Source organism: Eublepharis macularius, chromosome 17 (assembly GCF_028583425.1).
Source record: "Eublepharis macularius isolate TG4126 chromosome 17, MPM_Emac_v1.0, whole genome shotgun sequence".
Classification (NCBI taxonomy): Eukaryota; Metazoa; Chordata; class Lepidosauria; order Squamata; family Eublepharidae; genus Eublepharis; species Eublepharis macularius.
Window position 1 is genome coordinate 37,357,775 of NC_072806.1, and position 17,535 is coordinate 37,375,309.

Here is a 17,535-nt window from a genome sequence, read left to right on the forward strand (position 1 = left end):
TAGTTTTGCTCTGGACGATGGGAACAAAAGGTGAGAGTGAAAAGTATTGTATGAATACGCTAAAATCACATTGGCCTGACCTTTGGGAGTTTAGTTAGCTGTGGGAAAAGTAAACAAGAATTCTGTCACTTCAGGCTTCTGTACATTGTTCAAGCTGAATGTTTTGCGTCCAGGCCTCTGGCCAGAGTCTCAGTGGTGATGCCTGCGAGGTGGCTGTATGGGAACCAGTCCTTAGAGGAGCTCCATTGCAATTCCAGTCTGGCACGACACTGATAACGAGACCCTTCCTCAGAAAACAGTTTGAGTAAAAACAACAGGCTCTCCCCGGGGGTCTGTAATGGGAACAGGAGCTAATATACTATGTAATAAGAGGTTCTATCTAGTCTTGTATAAAATGAGAAGCTGAAATATCTTAATTCATTTAAAATCCCCAGCCGAATGCACATGGTGTTCGGAGACTGGCAAAATGTCTTCCTTGCTTTGGGCTATAAAGGAAGCATTCTGTCCAGGAGAATGTGACTCTTGTCTAATGAGCAGATCTGGGCTTTGTCTCTTTCTCAGTCCTACACTCCATTAAGAGAGCGCCCATTTGACCTTTGCTGGCTGAATTGCTGACCTCTTCCTTCCGTAAAGGCTGCAGGTCAGAAGCCTCCCCCCTCCCCCATCTCCTGGATAGCTTCATCAGAACACATCTTGTCGCTGCCGAGTTAACGATCTGGGTGCCAAGAGGTCAGTTTCCAGCTTGCTGCGTATGGCTGGAGGCACAATGGAGCTTTAAAATAACATCCTCTCATTTTAGTCCTTTAGATCTCGGGTGAACTCTGCACTCTCCCCAATGTGCATTTCAGCCCACATTTTTTCTGGATACCAGCTTTACCCAAACTTTTGATCACTGAGTTGCATTTGCGGGGTGGGGGGGAGCATGAAGTGTGAGTCTGATCTGCCCTTGGAGGGGGCTTGCCTGCTGTGCTTCTGCACGTCACTGTTGCATTCCTCCTGACTGGAAGAGGCAGTCCTAAAGCAGTGATTCATGAAGAGATGCAGTGGGGAGACTCCTCTGCAGCCTGTTAATCTGCCTTCTGTCTGTAGGGAGTGTGGTTGAATGACCCAATTTTCCCTAATGCTTAAGATGCATCTGGCTCACAACAGGTTCACAGTGGAGACTGGACTGGAAAGGGGAACAGTAAATCAAGCAGAGATGCAGCATGCAACCTCTTCTGTGGGCGGGTACTTTAAGTTCCTTTAATGTTTTGTATTGCACAGCTCAGAACTTGTTGGTTTATATGGAATTGTATTGGCTGAACAGCCTGTACTTGGGATCGGGACTGATACTGCGATGTAGATTGTAAAAATACCCTTTGGTGTCCTGTGAGGCAGAAGGTGACTATTGAAAAAGTTCACTGTAAGAAAAGAATCTAAAGTCAAGAGAGGTTCTAATTAGAGAGAATGAGGAAGGAGAGATGTTTCCAGTGGCTGTTTTATTGCTAAAAATTTCAACAGTTTTAAGTGTTGCCAATATTGTCTGGAGTAAAATATCTAATAGGTCATTAGGGGATAGAGAAGTTAATTGGAATAATTTGCACTTTCCTCCTGTAGGGCACTTGGTAATATATGTACATATATGTACTATATATAGATATATGCATATTTGAAAAAGAGATTTGTATTAAAATTGTACCCTTGTAAGATACAACTCAACAAGTAAAGTACAGAGCTTCAGGGATAAGCAATCTTTAAGATCCGCCCACTCCACCCCTTTAAGTTAATCAGCTTGTTGTACACAGGGGCCATTTCATCGAAGAAGAGCTGCAGGAACTCATTAGCATAACTCATTAGCATAACTCCTTAGCATATGCCACACCCTCGCCATCATCGGAGAGTGATCCATCACCCATCAGAGGCCAGATCTGGGCCATTTCGGGACCAATCCTGGCCGCAATGGGCTCAAAATGGCCGAAAATCAGGTGGGCGGGACCACCTGTCATGTGACTTCTTTGGCGAACTACCGGAACTGCGTTCCTGTGCGTTCCCCCTCAAAATGAACCCTGGTTGTACAAGAGGTTGCTAGAAATGTTAGTGGTTTTTAACTGTCCCTTTAAACATTTTACACTCTGTTCTAAACATGACCCACAGCCTGCAGCAGGCAAATGCTGCTAGAACGGTTCAGTTCAAAAAAGGGAAACTAAGGGTGGATCCCAGGGTGGGCAACTTAGCCCAAGTGCCCCCAAAATGCAACATTTACTCGTGAAGCTGTTGGGGGGTGGGATGGAGGAAGGTGACAGACAGGCACAGATAAAATCCCAGGGCCATTGCCAGCATCTCAGGGATTCACTTCGGACGCAGCTGGTGGCTGTGCAGGTTTGGAAGGTGATTGTGGGCATATGCCTGTGAATTCTCCCACACTGCTGGCCCCAGCAGGGCAGCCAGTGCCTTGCTTGCTTGGGTAGAGATCTCACCCTGGGTGCCAGGTGTGCTGTTATTGGCCAGGGATTGCCCACCCCTGGCCTATCACATCTGCTCCAACATTTCTCAGATGTTACACTCCCATTCTTATACCAAGACCCCACACCGCATCAACCACACGCTGCTGACAGTATTTATTTACTCTGCAATAGCCTGTCTTCTGCTGATCTAAAACCCAAGAGGGTGTTCGTCCTTTGTCATCCAGAAATTTTGCAAAAGGTTTGTGCCAGTCATGGTGCAGGTGGACACACAAGTGAAAGAAGGTGCTCAAGCCAGAGGCCTAGGAAAGCCGAGCCCTTCCCATCCTGGTCCCTTATGCTAGTGTTTTCGAAGCCTATGACCCAGCAGGATCGGGCCGTGATTCATTCAGGATTTGTTAGATTTTTAACCCGTAATTCAAACATTAAAGTATTGATTTCCCTTATCTCTGAGTAAGCACAGAATCGCCAATTTGAGTAAGTTGTGGGAGTTATCATACAATCAAGGGCTTCCCTCTGTTTCTAGACAGCACCGGCATCTTTCTTTCTAAAAACTAAGATTACAGGCAAAATTATATACGAACACATGAAGCTGCCTAATGCTGAATCAGACCCTATGTCACAGAATCAGAGTTGAAAGGGGCCATACAGACTTTCTAGTCCAACCCCTTGCCCAGTGCAGGATCAGCCTAAAGCATCTCTGACAAATATTCATCCAGCCTCTTCTTGAAAACTGCCAGTGAGGGGGAGCTCACCACCTCCCTAGGCAGCTGATTCCACTTTTGAACTACTCTGACCGTGAAAAAGTTTTTCCTAAGATCCAGCCGGTGCCTTTCTGCATGTAATTTAAGCCCATGGCTTCGGGTCCTACCCTCTGCTGCCAACTGGAACAGCTCCTTGCCCTCCTCCAAATGACAGCCTTTCAAATATTTAAAGAGAGCAATCTTATCCCCCCTCAATCTCCTCTTCTCCAAACTAAACATTCCCAAGGCCCTCAGCCATTCCTCGTAGGGCTCAGACTCCAGACCCCTGATCATTCTCATCACTCTCTTCTGCACCCTCTCGATTTTGGCCACATCCTTTTTGAAGTGAGGCCTCCAGAACTGCACACAGTGCTCTAGGTGTGGCCTGACCAAGGCAGTATAGAGAGGGGCTATGACCTCCTGCGATTTCGATGCAATGGCCCTTTTGATACAACCCAAGACTGAGTTTGCCTTTTTTGCCACCGCATCACACTGACTGCTCATATTTAGTTTACAGTCCACTCTTACTCCAAGATCTCTTTCACATACACTACTACCCAGAAGTGTATCCCCCATCCTGTATTTGTGCTTCCCATTTTTGTGACCCAGATGTAATACTATGCACTTATCTGTGTTGAACTGCATCCTGTTCACAACTGCCCACTTCTCCAGAGTATTCAGGTCTTGTTGAATTTTAACTCTATCTTCTTGGGTGTTTGCCAGTCCTCCCAATTTGGTATCATCAGCAAATTTAATGAGTAGCCTGTTTACCCCTTCATCCAGATCATTGATAAAAATATTGAAAAGTACCAGGCCCAAAACCGAGCCCTGTGGTACCCTACTGGACACCTCCCTCAAATGTGATGAAACGCCATTGGCCACCACTCTTTTGGTGCGGTCCTCTAACCCGTTCCCTATCCACCGAACTGTCCCATAGTTCAGTCCGCAGTCTTCCAGTTTACCCATTAGAACATTAAAGCACCTTGCAACAGAGTCTGGCATTTCATACACTGAAGCTCCTGAAAGTATATTTTGAGCCATTATGTAAGACAATTTTGGTTTCCTACTGTATCTTTGCCCTGACCTGGATAGCCCAAGTGAGTGAGCCTGATCTCGTCAGATCTCCAAAGCGAAGCAGGGTTGGCTTTGGTTAGTAATTAGATGGGAGACCTCCAACAAATACCAGGATTGCAGAGGCAGGCAATGGCAAACCACCTCTGTTAGTCTTTTGCCAAGAAACCACCAGCAGGGGTCACCATAAGTCAGCTATGACTTAAGGGCACTCTCTGCCACCACTATATCTTTAACCAGAGAGCCAGTGTGGTGCAATGCCTAGGGTGACAGACTAGGATCTGGGCAACTCGATTCCCCGCTCTGCCATGGAAGCTTGCTGGGTGACCTTGGGCAAAGTACCGTGCACTTGGCCTAACCTACCTCTCAGGGTTGTTGTGAGGGAAAAACGAAGGTGAGGAGAATGATGTAAGACACTTTGGGTCCCCGTTGGGGAGAGATGCATGGTATAACAGAAATAAAATAAATAAAATTTGCTTTTAAATCCACGGAGGTCCTGCAGTTGTGCAGTAACACTGGCACCCTTATTTTCACCTGTGAAATGTTGGAGAGTATGCAGACATACATGAAATGCTTGAGCATATATCTCATCATGCATGCAAAGGAAGAAAAGGTGGTTGTACACATGAATTAATTATTTAAGCATATGTATTTTCTTATGTGGAAAAAGGATTGCATGGACATTTTTCTGTCTCTTTGGTATCTGTAATGAAGTGGAGGGGTTTTTTTTTTTAGTATTCACAGGCCATTATGTTCTCACTGTTCTCCAGTCATCCCTTACTGGTCCTTGGTGCACTCTTTCTCAGACTTTCTTTGCTATGATCTTTTCAGAAAGGTGGCTGGCGGGGGGGGGGGCTAATCGTAATAGCTATAATTGCTGCAGCAATTACTAATTTTTACAAAGCTATCAAAAGGCCCTCTTGTGGTACGGCGGGGAAAAATGCAGACGAAACTGTGGCTAATGGAGAAAAATGTGTAGATCCCCTCCCCCACCCCATATGGAAGCTCCATTCCAAATCCAAATGTCTCTGCAGCAGCAATGAATGCAAAAGGGAGAATCTTCATAGAACCGTAGATCTGGAAGGGGCCTTACAGACCGTCTCTTCCAACCGCCTGCCCAATGCACGAACAGCCTAAAGCTGCAGGAGCAGGCGAGGTCAACATTCTCACCAGATTTAGCTTCAGATGCTCCATTCTCCCCCAAGTTTCAGAAGGAAAACAGCCTTTGGTGTACAGGTATCACACAGCTCACTGGGTGCTGATGCTAATTCCTAATGGTATGTGAAACGTGGGCAAATAGGTTTTAGAAAACCACATTAATGTGGGTTTATGCTGATTTCTAAGTGGAGAAGCAAAATCTATTCTCCGCATGTGGTTTCTTATAAAAGAATCCAATTCCCCCAAGTCAGACGGGAAAGAACACTTTGTCAACCAGCACAAGAGTAGAATGTGACAATTCACAATCTACCAGTGTGAAGTCTAGCGTGAGTAATGTGACAAATCTTATAATGCCACATGGGTTGTGTTTTGGGTTGTTATGTGTGTTTGCACTATTTTAATTCAGAAAGGCTTTGCACCTGCCAAAACAGCTAGCAATCTTGGAGGAGGAAAACAACTTGGGTTCATTTTGTCTAGGAGACGAGGATGTTTTGCACTGGCTACCCAGCCATCAATTCATCAACTGTTAGGCAGACTGCAAAGGAAACAGCCGGGTCATATTCTGCTCATTTGCTGCTGAAAGGTGTGTGGCAGCTAAGAGAGAAAGCTCTGATCAAGATTCTTTCGCCAGCATAAAAGCCGGAGATTGAGCTTGTTCCATAAGTTACTGGTAGCTGTGTATCTCCAGGTGGATGATAACTGTGTAAAAGTAAAGTGAATATGTGACTGTATTATTCATGCCATATCTATAACAAGAGATGTGAACACCCCAAAAAGTGTTTTTTCCACCCCACCCTCAATTACTTCATTTTCTCCAGCAGAAAAATTGGAAAATTTGGGGGATCATAACAAATACCTCCTCTGATCCAGAGGAGTTAGCCGTGTTAGTCTGTAGTCTCAAAACAGTAAAGACTCCAGTAGTAGCACATTTAAGACTAACCAACTTTATTATGGCATAAGCTTTCGAGAACCACAGTTCTCTTCATCAGATGCACAATGCATCTGACGAAGAGAACTGTGGTTCTCGAAAGCTTATGCTGCAATAAAATACCTCCTCTGAAATACGTAGTTGCTGTTTTTAAGTGAGAAAAACCTTGTACAAAGCATTTCACTCTTCCCAAATATACAACAAAAAATAACTGAGGACTTTTTGAGTCTTTCCAATAAAAATTTGGGGAGTACTGGGGAAAAACCTCTTATGCTGCAGACATATACAGCATTTTCAGTAATATTTTAATGTAAATTTTGGCAGCAATGAATATGGTATAATGTGTTTAATGTTAATACATTATCAAAGATTTTGGCGATGGCAGCGTTACAGAGTTTAGCTTAATATGCGAACATGCTGGACTGTTTATGGCAAATACTACAATTTACATGCCAACTGTTATAAATGATGTATAAGTTATAAGTGATGTATAAATGATAGGAAATTGCGTATATTTCAATCCCCCCATTCCATTTTTTTTCATAAAAGGGGGGGAAAAGAGGTGGTGGGACTCAGTGGGTTGCCCTCGGAGAAAATGGTCACATGGCTGGTGGCCCTGCCCCCTGATCTCCAGACAGAGGGGAGTTGAGATTGCCCTCCACGCCGCTGGGCGGCGCGGAGGGCAATCTCAACTCCCCTCTGTCTGGAGATCAGGGGGCGGGGCCACCAGCCATGTGACTGTTTTCAAGAGGTTCCAGAACTCCGTTCCCCCTGAAAAAAAGCCCTGGGCAGTTCTATGTGCAGTTCCACAGTCATGCCCTGGAAGAAGTGAATTTGGCATCAGGCCTTGATTTTAGTATTTCAACGTTATCTTTGTATTCCTCCCGCTGCCATCCCCCTTCAGTTTCTAGTCCTGAAGGCTGCAAAGAGTTTTGAGTGATCAACTAATGACTGGTAAAATCTCAGAACATCAGAATTCCAAGCTGCCCTTTGTTCTATCGCACGACTGAAACAGAAGAGGAAGAACTTCTACAGGAGAAGCAAATGTGTACAAATTTGACCAGATTTACACTGGTTTCCCTTGACACAGAATGAGAATTATTTTGAAATATTTTGACAGCAGTCTGCTATTCTGTTGTTTTGCTTTTAAAAAGTGTAATCCTATATTTATTTATGTTTATTGTGTCCTGTCATTCAGACCTTCAAGAGCTCCCTACCCCACCTCACCCCCGGCCATGTGGACACATCCTCAAGAGCTCCGAGGGCCTGGTACTGCAGTGACGAGGCCAGGATCTAGGAGACGGAGGTTGACTACTTCCATGCCAAGGTCTGCCGTGGAGCCTGTTGGATGGCCCTGGGCCAGTCATTCTTCCTCATTCTAACCTACCTCACAGGGTAGTTGTGAGGGTAAAATGGAAAAAGAGAGAACAGTGCAGCCTGAGCATTTTGGAATGGTGGGATAAAAATGTGCTAGATAACTAAATGCATGTGTATAAACCAGGTTAATATAAAGTGAGTGGGGGTCAATTTGACACAGTGTGGCCCCCCTCACTTAAAAAGAACTGTCTGGTAAAGTCATTTTTCCTGTGTATTAACCAGATGCTGTATAAAGACTAGAGATGTGCACAAACCAAAATACAAACCAAAATCAAGCATGAACCAGGCCGGTTCGTGGTTTGCGAACCGCAGTTCATCAGATCCCATTTCTGACGAACCGTCACAAACTTTAGGCTGGTTCGTTTGGTTCGGTTTTTGGTTCGTGACTTCAGACAACCTGGTGCCAATCAATCAGTTTCCTAGGCAATGGGATGGGCTTCCTGCAGACTTTCTTCTGGCCCAGAAGTGACCTTCTGCTGACCCAGAAGTGGCCTTCTGCTGACCTGGAAGTGATGATTTTCTGACCAGGATGTGGCGTTTTCATGAACAAAATGAATCGGTTCACGAACCAGGGGCAGGTTTGTGGAAGTTCGTGGTTTGTGAAATTTGACGAACCACAAACCACATGGTTTGTTTTTTTCCCGGTTTGTGCCCATCTCTAATAAAGACACAGGCCTACATCGAACCACATTCCAAAAATGCTTAATTTTTCTTGAGGGGTGGCAATTTTTGCCCGTTTCCACTGCCAGTTCTCCCCTATTATGCTGCCTACTGATCCATAGGAACAAAAACGGGGGTGGGGGGCAGGCTGCTACGGTGAAGAAGTGGTAAAATGTTGCTGCTAACCCTTTCTAAGAAAACTTAAATACCCTGAAGTGAAGTCTTCAGAACTGAATGGTTGGGTAGAAGCCATTACCCTGAATGTCCATTGGGGTTACGTTTCCATCCCTTCTTCCTTTGAGAGGGTCTTGTCTTTCCTTTTGGGAATGTTGTAAGACTGTTTAAAAAAACACAACCAGTCTTGTGCCTCACTCTAGGCTAATGGGAGCTCATTAAAAATCAAGGCAAATCATCAAGGCCACATAATGCTGAGAGAAGGGTTTTTCCCTGGTCCCTGATGGAGCTTGGTGCCTCACAAGTATTTAACACACTGCTAGCTTAAACTTTGGCAGGCCTCTACCTCAGCGCAAGCTGTGCTGTATGTTAAACATGAGGGAAGTTTCTTGAAAACTAGTCTCTTTTGGTAATGGTTCCTGGGGGGGGGGCAAGAGGGCACCCTGCATGTTTCTCCCCCACCCCTTTGCTCCCATGCTGTGTTGGAACAGACACATACAGATTATTTTGGAGGCTATTTGCTTGAGCTGCTTGGCTCGCCCCGTCTCCCCTGTGCTGCTGCCGCTGCGCATACTGCAAGCTCATTCTGCTGTGCGCTAATGCTATTATCCTCCTGAAATTAAATATCAAGTCCAAACCTATAATGTTTCACAGGGAGGGAATTGGGGTTATATATTCCTGGGTAGAGCCACCTTCTATTTCAGTCGTAGCATTTAATTATGATTGGTATGTTAGTGCCCACCAGAGCATAACAAATTGTCATTATGTTATTCTGCTGAGTCTAATTTAATTGGCAAGTTGTCACAAAAGCAATTATCCGTCATTTACTTTGTTGCCATAACCACATCTTAGAGAGCACCTGCTGCCCGTAATGGAAAAGACTCCCCAAGTCTCCCCGGTCCTGGATTTCTTCCACTTCTCAGATGCACAAGATGTTGCTTCCTCTTCTTAGTTCAGTTTTTGTTTCATGGTTGTTCCTTGTTTCCTGTATTGGTGTACTCACAAAAAGCTCCTGTGTGAAGCTAGAAATCTTTGGCACAGGTGAAGAGCTGACAGTAGTGTTCTGGGAAAATATGATTTTGGGGGATCGCCTAGCAAGCAAGGAAGTAATAAACGGTTATGAGATTGGTGCACTTCTGCTTTTTCAGTGCAATCCTGAGGGCCATGGAGGCAGCAAGCAGCCGGCGCACTTGTAATGTTGCCACTTAACTCCCTAAAGGGTTTTGATAAAGGCCGGGAGGCAGCGGAGAGACCCAGAAAAGGGGGAGGGGAGGCATACGGTTCATGACCATGTCACTAGCAACCACACCATTGCACCCAGATGGTGTCCCAGGAGTCCGATGAGACAGCTGCGACAGGACGGAAAGAACCAATCACAAAGTGGCAGCAATGGGGATCCAGCCCAGCTGAGAGGGGGACACATCATAGTGCTTGTGGTACACACACACACACACACCCAATCTCCTTAAAGGCACAAGGGCCTGGCAGACTGTAATCGGTCCCAGCAACCTGAGCACCAGGGGCACCTCCAAACAGGTCCACTCAGGAGCACACCCCATGTGGGACAAAGGGTGCAGCCCCCAGGAAAGTAGCATGGTGAGGGGACAAGGAGTGCACACGCCCACCAGCAGAGATTCAAAACAGAAGCATGAGCAGCAATGGCCAACAGAACGGATGCCCTGCCTGACATATTGGCTGGGGCTGCAGGTCCGCCCCATGGGGGGCATTTGCCAGAAGACCCCTTGAGGTGCCTGCTGTTGTCACCTGGGAGGTACTTACTGATCTTGTGAGGAAGGGGTCTGCTATTGCACCTGATCAATCTGCTGCTTCTGCAGGGCTCTGACCCTGTAAGGGAAGGGGCCCCCCGGGGTTCCTTGGCATGCTGATCCAGAGAGCACAGCGAGGCAGCTGCCAGGCACCCTGACTCACAGCTGTGCCCTGTCCCCTGCCTGAGATGGGGTCCCTAGCAAGGGAGCTTGCGAACAGCACAGGGCAGGGCTGCCAGCATCCCTTCCCCACACCTCATAGGTAGCTGTTCCAGGTACTCTTCCCGGGGAGTACACTCTATTGCATAAAATGGGACATGGTGCGGGGAAGGCCTGGTTTGCACCACCCCCGTACACGTGCACCACTGGCCTTGGCAGCAGAGATCAGCCTCTGTGAGGGCAACAGGGATGCCCCTGCTCCCCTGTCAGTGCATGGTCACCTCTCCAGGTTAGTCTTTGGAGATGGGGTACCTGTTAGGGTTCTGCAATGGGACATGCTATCCACACAGTATGGCTTGGGTGTTAATGCTAAGTGCTGCTTTAGTGGTGCTAAGAGCTTTCCCTGTGCCTCTCCCAGTCAGTCACAGTTCTCTCAAAGCTCTCTCAGCCCCACCAAACTCACAGGGTGATTGTTGTGGGGATAATAATAACACACTTTGTAAACCGCTTTGAGTGGGCATTAAGTTGTCCTGAAGGGCAGTATATAAATCGAATGTTGTTGTTGTTGTTGTTGTTATTAGAACTGAGGGGCAGTGATTGAGTGCTGGGGAGGGGGTTTGGCCACTGCTGGGGGGGAGGTGACTGGTTGTGGCTGTAGTCAGTATCCTGTGCTCTGCTGGGGCTTTTCATGGGGATGTGCCTGTAGAAGGGGCACTTGGCATTTCCCGGTGCGTGGATGCCTAAGGGCTGCGCTGTGTTTTTGGCTGGAGTAACTCTCCGCTGCTGTTGGGGGTGTCTTCAGGCTGGAGTGGCTTAGTGAGCCGTCTCCCGCCACACTCCCTGGAATACCCAGTTCCATGCTGATGCAGGGATTTGCGCTGGCAGGCCACCAGTGGGTGGCCATTGTGGGGCAGCAGCAGCAGACAAAACCAATGTATTGGCAGCACTCCTGCCCATGCCAGTATATCTCAGACATACACCAGTGTAATGGCTAGTTGACTCCCTAAATGCACCCCCCCCCGGACTGTGCTGTTTATTGGTGGTGGAAAGTGCTGTCAAATCATAGCCACCTTATGGCAACCCCTGCTGGGAGTTTCAAGGTAAGAGGCTAACAGAGGTGGTTTGCCATTGCCTACCTCTGCATTGCAACCCTGGACTTCTTTGGATGTCTCCCATCTAATTACTAAGGTTAACCCTATTTAGTTTCTGAGATCTGACAAGATTGGCCTTGCATGGGCTATCCAGATCAGGGCATACAGTTTATTACTTTATTGAAAATTCTTTACTCTTCTTTTCAATATTTACTATTGTAAAAATGCCTACCAAAATTATAGCTTACAAAAGTATAAAGAAACACAGTGATAAAAAAGCAGTAATAAAAGCAGCATAGTGTAAAATCCAAAACGCTAAGAGGTGATCAAAGAGCCTAAGCAGTAAAGCTGCACTAAGAATTGTAGCCGTCAAGGTCCCTTACCACCACCACTCAGCTGGACAGCAAAATAAGAATGGGGGGAACGGGACATGAGAAGTAGTTGTCAGCATCCCAACATGCTGAAATCCAGGGCTTTTTTTCTGGGAAAAGAGGTGGTGGAACTCAGTGGGTTGCCCTGGCAGAAAATGGTCACATGGCTGGTGGCCCTGCCCCCTTGATCTCCAGACAGAGGGGAGTTGAGATTGCCCTCTGCGTCACTGGAGCGGCACGGAGGGCAATCTAAACTCCCCTCTTTCTGGAGATCAAGGGGCGGGGCCACTGGCCATGTGACCATTTTCAAGAGGTTCCGGAACTCCGTTCCACCGCGTTCCAGCTGAAAAAAAGCCCTGCTGAAATCACTGGATGTAACATCAGTGCATCACTGGCAACTCTCTAGTACTGAGCCAGAACTTCTATGGCTGCTGGCAACCAGAGCTAGTAATCATACAAAAACAAACCAACCAGAGTGTCAAAGCCATAAAATAGAATCAGAAATAAATAATAATAATAACATTCAATTTATATACCGCCCTTCAGGACAACTTAACACCCACTCAGAGTGGTTTACAAAGTGTGTCATTATTCCCCCAACAAACACCCTGTGAGGTGGGTGGGGCTGAGAGAGCTCCGAGAGAGCTGTGACTGACCCAAGGTCACCCAGCTGTCTTCATGTGGAGGAGTGGGGAATCAAACCCGGCTCTCCAGATTAGAGTCCCGCGCTCTTAACCACTACACCAAAATGGCTGAAATCAGCAACAATAAAGATCAACTGGCAGAGTTTGATTCAACCTTCCGAAGTGGCCAAACATGCTTCCTGGGGCAGCCATTTAGTTGTAAATCTTGTCTCATGGGTAGAGGTGGGCACAAACAGGAAAAAAAAATGAACACAATGTTTGTTCATTGCCATCCATGAACAGGGAATCATGAACAACCACGAACATGACCCTGTTCATGAACATGTTTGTGGTTGGCTGTTCATGGGAGGGAGGGTGGAGACTTGGAAGGGAAGAAAGTTCCCTGCGCCATTTGCAAACGGCTTGAGGAAACTCCTTCCCTTCCAAGTCTCCCTCCTTCCAGCCGGTTGGAGGGAGGGGGGGGGAGACTTCGTCAGGATACCCCTGACAAGCGGCTGAGTTGGGGGTGAAGTGCCCCTCTCCCTGCTGCTGTGCAGCAGCAGGGAGAAGGGCATTTCATCCCAGCAGGCTGCACTCAGCCACTTGTCAGGGGTTTCCCAAACAAGCAGCTGAGTGGTGGATTTAAATGTCCCTCTTCCTGCACTGAGCAGCAGCAGGGAGAGGGAAATTTAAACCCCGGCAGGCTGCAATCAACCCTTGTCAGGGTTTTCCCTGACAAGCAGCTGAGTGGGGGGCGGGGTGAAGTGCCCCTGGGCTTAGATTGGGGTTTCCAGGGCAACAGGAGTTCATACAGAGTTCAGAAAGTCCGTGCCTACTGTTGCCAAGGGAATTGATTGAAAGGCTTGATGAACAGCTGATCTGGCTTGATGAACACCTGATGAACACCACGAATAGGGTTTGGAACCGAACACATGTTCATCGGGAACGGGGCCTCACGACCAGCTTGCTCGCGAACAGCTGATCAGGCTGTTCGTAGCTTCTTTTTTGTTCGTATTGCTGTTTGTGCGCACCTCTACTCATGGATCACTTGGAAAAAGACCTTCTCTCCATTGTTCACTAGTTCCACTGTATTAATGAAACTCTGGTTGTTCTTAAAATGGTAGGTATTTCATTGTACTCAAAGCTGCTCATGGAAAAAAACCCACCCAAGTCACAAAATATCATTGTAAAACTATAGCTGTATGGCACCCTAGGTAGGATCCAAAAGCGCACAGGGTCTTTCCACCTCCCCTGTGCAACAAGAGGCCACAATGTGCCAAATTTGTCCTGAATATAGGGAACTTTTACAGTGCACAGGGGAGAGAGACAGTGCACAGTGCACAGTGAGACAGTGCACAGCCAGAGAGAAAAACTGGTAGAGACATTTCCTGATTAAATCACAGGACTTTTGGATTAACAACTATCCCTCAAAAACTGATCAAACTCGGTTATTAACATCATTGAAAAAATTATAGGCCATACAATATATCACAAACCAAAAGCTATACTGCTGAACTTACAGAGTGAAACTATCTACAGGATAGATCTCGTCTCAGTAATGCTAACGGCAGCTAAGATGACTATAGCTCAAAAATGGAAAAGTGACTGTATATCCATCATTAGACAATGGCTATCTGGGATCTTTTAATTTCTGATAAAATAACGGACCAAATAGCTTCTTCTAGGAACCCTAATTACCATTCGTTCTTTAGGGACAGATGGCTTCCTTTCTTAAACTATATCACGGAGCAGCCTATTGAAGATTATGCTGTACCTAAGAAATATGTAGACATTTGTCTTTATTGATGGTTAACACCTGTAAAAATGTTCTTTACATGACTCATTAACCTAGCTTAAAATGTTTGGAATTTTGTTGCCATTGTATTATTGCTATTGTTATGTTTCTATTATACAAAAAACTTCAGAAATAAAATGTTATAAAAAAACCCTGATCAAACCATTTAGTTTAAACTGGTGTGTCATGACCTTACACAAGGAAGGTTAGGTTACGTGCCAGGGCAGAGATGGAGAAGGCTGGCAAAGCAAGAACCAAACAAATGGAACAGGGGCAGAGACAGAGAGAATTGCCAACAGGCCTGGAGAAAAGATGTCCTGCCTTTAACAGATGCTCAATTGGACATTATTTACAAGATGATGTTATTTACCTCCATGCCATGGCAAGTTTCATTTGACCATTTCCACACATGAAGTCTCTGTTAAAAAGACAAAACATTTTCCTCCAAATCCAGACCTACTGGCAACCCTATATGGCTACACAAGACTGTTCTACAGAAGACAACAGGTATGGCTTCTCATAACTGATTCCAGATTAGGCAGAGCCCATGAGATCTGATTGGCTCTTGATCTAATAACTAAAGGACAGGCAGGTGGGCTGACCATTAAGCATAAGGGGGGGGAGTATTTCTCCTCATCGCTGCTTGAGTTTCTGTGCTTGATTGACAGTGAAGGGATATATAGAAGGCCAGGTAGATTCCTTTTCCTATTTTGTTTTAAAGCTTATAGAAAATGTTCCTAAGTTTAAAAAACAGGGCTTGAAGGCTTTAAGTAATAGATTAATTGTTGGGGGGCATTTTTAATTGTGTCTGTGTTTGTGCCGTCAAGTCAAAATAAACTTATTGCGACCCCTGTCAAGGCAAGTGAGAAGCAGAGGTGGTTTGCCATTACCTTCCCCTGCGGAGTCTTCCTTGGTGGTCTCCCATCCATGTACTAATCCTGCTTAGCTTCCAAGATCTGATGAGATCAGGCTCTACCATACCACCCTCTTTCCATTTTTAATTAGTAAGGATAAATTTGAGTTGGCAGAGCTGCTTGTTTATTAAAACTATTTTGGTTATTTATGTTTCTTTTACTCTATTTTTCTGCTTGATAACTTTGTCAACAGCAACAAAGACTTCCTGATTCTGATAATACTTAGAGCGTTCAGCATTCCAAGCAATTTGCATACTTTCTTTTTGTAACCTTTAAAGCAGCTTTGTAAGGTTGTTATTGGAAGTGGGTCTCCTTGCAAGTGGGGGGAATTAGCAGCAAAGAGAAGGCTATGCAAGAGAGGTAACAAAGCAAGATCCTCCACCAATTTTTACAGGGTCCCCTCCCCAAGGAAACTGATGAGACAGTTGTTCTTCAAATAAAGGCCGTCGTCACACGGCCATAAATTTAGCGCCAAACTAGCGCCATCCCCCGCTGAATTCTCACCTTATTCCGGCTCTCTTGCGATTTCGCCATTCTCCCCAATTCACGCTTTGTGACTCTTTATGTTGTCTTTATCCACTTCCATGTGAATGCCCTGGATCGACTATGAACGCTTTCCAACACCAAAACGCTCACTCTCCCTGATCATCTGTCTCACCTAACACTGATTATCCTGCCCTACACTCCCACAAGCCCCAGTGCGACCCGCAAATAAGCCTCAAAGTAATATTTTTTAAAAAAACATCAGCCTTATAGCGCTATAACACTATAGCACTATTCTGCCATGGGTGGGGAACTTCTGCTACCTATCACGGTTGGCTTTTGGGTTGGCCCAGTACAACATTATAATAGAAGAGTGATATAACGCAAATATACAAAAACAATTTTTTTAAAGGGGGCGGGATTTTTAGGGGCCCGTTTCCAGAGGCACTTTGACTGACCGTCGAATTGCGCTTTTCCCTTTTAATGTGACTGACTGGAAGCGCAAGCAGTAGTCAAAAGGTGGAAGAATCCATTCTAATAACGATAACAGAAGAAACTATTTCTAGTGCAAAACTGACGAAATAAGGGCCCGTGTGACGATGGCCAAAGAGTAGTTTTTATTTAAAGGGGAAAGCTTACACATACAAGGAGTAACTTACAAGCATACAAGGTTCCTAGGAAAGCAGTGGTGAAACTGGAATAGGTCTGAGGGATTTTCAGGTGATAGTTACCTATCTGGACAACACAGTAGTCCATGGGGGTAGAGGGCTTCAAACAGCCAGCATTCTTGACCAGGAGAGGCTTAGGAAAGGGTACAGTGCTTGGATCCAAAGAAGCATGCACAATTTGAGTGGGGCAAAGCCCATATTTTTATAGAGCAAATCAAGCCCTGAGGCGGGAAGGTGCCTTGGCCGTTAGGATGAAGACCCTAAAGCTTGCCTCCTGGGAATGACAAAAGTATGACTACCTTTGATTGGTGCTACCAGGGGTGTGACAAAGGAATTAGATTGGTTACTCCTGGTGCTTCACAAAGAAACAGCATTAATTAAATGTTCCTGGAGCTCAGTTAATGAATTTAGAGATTTGATTAGGTGTTCCCAGGATGAAGTTGTAAACTTATCAGAGCTGATTGATGGCCCTAGATCGTAGGATAGGATTTAATCAATGGAAGGAGGGGACATTGGAATGCATGGGATGGCAATGTGTGAGCACCTTTATGGTCAAGATAGCACATTCCGCAGTGTGGAGGGGACAGGACCCAATCACACCCAGGCTGACTGCTCACAAGGTAGACTAGTATTATCATTCTCACATTCCAGATTAGAGAAGAGCTTGCAAGGGGCTTTCAAGGCAAGTAAGGAATAGGGGTGGTTTGCCATTGCTTTCCTCTGCAGTGCCATCCAAGTACTGACTCTATTTAGCTTCCGAGATCTGTCAAGATCAGCTTATACCATTTTGTCTTCCCTCTCACCATTGTGCTACACCACTTACTAAAATACCTCCACTCCACACTAACAAATAGCCGTAATCTGTGTTGAGGCTGAGGTCATAATGTACACATTTATGTAAAATTCACTGGTTAAAAACTAGGGTTGCCAAGTCCCCATACCCTTCCAGTGTGTGCGTGTGTGCGTGTGTGTGTGTGTGTGTGGGGGGGGGGTGATATTCATTGCCATGGACCTCTTTGTGCATGCTCCTGGAGCCTAAGTGATGATGTTTGCACACTGAGGACAAAAATAGGGGCCAAATTCAGCCCTTGTGAAGTGTAGGAGCACTCCTTG